Source organism: Lactuca sativa, chromosome 6 (assembly GCF_002870075.4).
Source record: "Lactuca sativa cultivar Salinas chromosome 6, Lsat_Salinas_v11, whole genome shotgun sequence".
NCBI classification, from domain to species: Eukaryota; Viridiplantae; Streptophyta; class Magnoliopsida; order Asterales; family Asteraceae; genus Lactuca; species Lactuca sativa.
In genome coordinates this window covers 14,892,721-14,896,852 of record NC_056628.2, presented here as the reverse complement: position 1 = coordinate 14,896,852, position 4,132 = coordinate 14,892,721, and positions in this window count along the sequence as shown.

Below are 4,132 nucleotides of genomic sequence, written 5' to 3'. Positions count from 1 at the left end.
GAAGGGTGATCGGTTCAATTATTGAACTAAATTTTCCAACATTTTGGTCACCCGGTGTTTGACATTCATTTATTTAGGTATGTTTTATCGTATATAGATCAAGTTTTTTTTTCGCAAATTGGCGATGTTAGGGAGACTGTCGAGTCAGATACTACGGGAGGTTTGGGCCAACACCAAGTGAGCCGATTCCTACAACGGTGCCCGAGCGATTAAACCTAGTTACACATGAGAGAAACCGGAAAACGTGAGATCATAGTGTACATTTAAAGAAGAACTCCACCCGAGCCCATCCAGTTGCTTTCTCCCTACTACAGATATTCTTCATTGTATGCATGTTCCATTGAGGCTGCGACTGCTCATCCCTCCTTAATCACCTAAAGGAGTTGTCCTGGCTGTGGTTTATGGTTCCATTGTCATCGGATGAAAAATTTGTGAGGTAATAGCAAGATCAATTCTGACCATGTTGACTAACGGTGATCAGGTTCTGTGGTTCTATCCATTCTTTTTATTTTCTCTAGGATAGTTCATCTCAAGTTCATTTTAGTCTTGTCTTACTTGAGGACAAGTAAGGTTTAAGCTTGGGGTGATCTGATAGTTAGTTTTGTTTACTTCTTTTTATAGTTTATTTTAGCATATTTCATTCGTAATTTAGATAATTTCCATGCATATTTTCCTTTTTTTATTTTATGACTATTTCAGGTACTTTCGAATCTTGTGAGCATAATTGTAGGTTTTCGGGTCTAGCGGAGCGAGAGTGTTCAGGACGTATGGGGAGCGATGAGATTTGGTAGACAAAAATGATGTTAGGCTTGGTGATTGTGGAGATGATGCATGGAGCGAGCTTGATGGTTATGTGAAGGCTTGGAGAGAAATAAACTTTAAATTTGCAAGATGCAGGAGTTTATTCGAGCGTGCGTAGATTATTAACCGGGCGAGTTTGGAGGATTTGGAGAGGCCAAATCGAGCTTAAAATGAATAAAAACTTGAAGAAAATGGGCTAGGAGGTGATTGGATTCGATCTGGGCTAGTGGGATATGTTTTGGAGGCCCAAAAACTCAAAGAAGCCCTTGTCAGGCACCACCCGTGCAACCCACCTGCGCAGCAGCATGCGGGTCGCGCAAGGCCCTACAGGGGCATTTCCGGGAATTCATGTTTTATGCTATATGGGGAAGGTTGGTGCCTATCTTTTGCATACTCTTGGACATCCGATTTTTGGAGATTCTCTCTGGAGTTTTGAAGACTTTTGAAGGCCAAGAACACTTGAAGACCATCATCTTTTTACCTCTTGATTCTTGTTTAATGTTTGGTACAATCTCCTCTAACTTTGTTTTTTGAGTTTAGTCATGCTTGGCTAAACTAATCTTGGTTGACTTTTTGTTGAATCCTTTGAACTTTTGTTGGATGTTGAAGAATCCATGAACTTGTTCTTAAATCTTTATGGAAATGTTTTGTGTTTTATCATATTATCACTACTAGTATGTTTTTATTCATGAGTTTAAATGTGTTTGTGGTGATTAGTTGGCTAATTTCTTGATTAAGTAAAGGATCCTCAAATTAGCAAGCAACAAATGATTTTTGTGTTGTTTTTGCTTCACACAATCATAAAAACATTTTCTCCAACATGGTAGTGAAAGCAATTGACTCCTCTTGGATTTGGTGACTTTTTGGTTCTTAATGCTAGTTGACTTTCACTAATTACATGCTATTTGGAATTAGTGACTTTGACTCAAGAAATTGTTATGAGCTTCTCTAGCCATTTCAACAGTTAAGAAAAGTCTAGGTAATCTCAAGCTCCTTGGATTACTATAGCCAAATTAAGGATTTAAATCAAAGTATTGCACCATTGGATTCTAATGATATGTTCATCAAAAGTCAAAGTGAGGAAACTTTAAGTCAACCATCTCTCCCTTATTGATTTTACACCAAACCCTTATTTTTGTTGAAATTGTCTATTTAAATCATAGTTAATTCTAGTTTGTTTCAAGTATTTCAAAACACCAACCCCCCCCCCCCCCCCATTTTGTTTTTATTGTTATTTTATATGTATTTTTACAAAGAGATTTTTCATAGAGTTATAAATTGAACCAATCTCTGTGGATTCGACCCCTTTACCACTATACACTATTTTAGTGTGTAATATTTAGGGTTATTATTTTTGTTGGCCTCGACAACCACCACTTCCTAAGTCATATGAACAGTTCATTGAGAACTTTTATATGAGCGATATCGACGTGGCCCTAATTGATCTGCCACATATGTTGATTGTTGTTGAAGCATAAATGCTTAAGAGCAAAAGTGAAGCAAAAGTGTTTGAAGGATCAAACTCTGAAGTTTCCATGGACATTGACAAAGGTGGCAATGGTGATCCAGAAAACATTTCTCTTCTCAATGGAAAGGGATCGGCCAACGTCCAACTATTTGATTGTATGGTAAAGAGAAAGGCTAGTTATGAGATAGTTGCATGTGCTAACCCTAAAGAGTCCATAAATTTCTACTACCAATTGAAGAGACATTAGTTGCGAAGCTGCCCAAACTACCTGAAAGATCTCATAGATGGTAAAGTCAAGTCGTGTGACTCTACTTTAGGTACATCCATTATCTAACTCCATTATTTTTAACAAGTTCCTATTCATAGATTCTTAATACATGATGTGATGATCACATTTTGATGTTATTGTAGGATCTAAGAGAAAGAAGGAAGCTTAAGAAGAGTGATTCAATTCTGATCGTGAGAGATGGATTTCAGTTACATGGTTTGATGATCAGAATTTGGAGCTACTACTTGGGAGTTAGGATAATTTAATGGATTGGTTAGGAAATATCTAGACAGATTGTTTTCATACATTGTAAGGTCAAGTTCCAATTTTTCGTTTATTAATGATAAAAGTGAAATTTTGGTTTATCTAGGTTGTTTACTTTATATTTCCTTGCGATGGAATTTATGAAAGTGTTGTTTACATTTCTAATATTAGCAATGTTAAATGTGGATTTGATTCTTGTTATATAGTTTGTGGTAATGTCACAATTGACTAAGTGTTAAAGAATTCTCATCACCCAAGTTCCAATTGGATAAAAACTTGGAGTCATGCAATTTGAATTGTGTGATGTATTAGAATCTTGATCGTTGGAAGATTATGACTAATTCATTGATCTCATGTTTATGTGAGTCAAAGTGAAGAACTAATGGATCTGGTCTATTGACATGGACTCTTCAAATCCACCACAATGGATGATAACTCTATTCATCATGATTTACTGATGGTTTAGTAAATATGGTTGTGTTTATAAGATTAAACATAATTTTGTTGCTTTGAAAAAGTTTCAAAGAGTATCAAAACAAATAAGAAGAATCTATTAGGCAGAAAGATAAAAACTTCTCCAATCTGAAAGGAAAAAAGAGTACTTTAGTATCGTGTTTTGTGAACATCTTAGCGGTTGTAAAACTATATCAAAATTTATCCTCGAACAACATCTTAGTGCAATTTTTTGACTAAGAAGAGGAATCAGATATAGTTCAAATGGTTCAATCGAGAGATGAGTCATACTTCGTTTCTAATCAAGTTTTAGAGCCATGCTCTAGTTACTAAAGATCGTATTTTGAAACTTATTTCACACTAAGTAGGTTTATAACACCTCATGAAATGTGGAGTAATAATGTTTTCTTACTCTAGCACATTTATAATTGGAGGTTGTGATGTTTTCATTAAAACAAAGGATAAACTAAGACCAATTCAATGAAGTGTTTTTTGTAAAGAATCCACACTAACTTTTGGATATTTGTTTTAGCTCGTCAAGGAATGTTCCTTGGAGAAAGAAACTTATATGTCAAGAAGTCAGTGGGAGTCTTATTGATCTTGAAAAATTTTAGGATTTAATCAATAATAAACCTATTAGTTATCACTAGCGCACGACCTGTATCGTGTTAAGTTGACACATACTTGTTTCTATGCACCTTCCAGTTGATTTGACAATGATTATGAGTTATATGGTTCTCGTTTGACTTCCAGGGAAAAGAACGTTGGTCAGTGAAAGTACATTGATCAATATGGGTGAATTGATTAACAACACGGAAGCACTAGTAGGCCCTTGTGCTACCAGAGGACAGGAAATTAAGAATAAGAAAAGTTCAGTC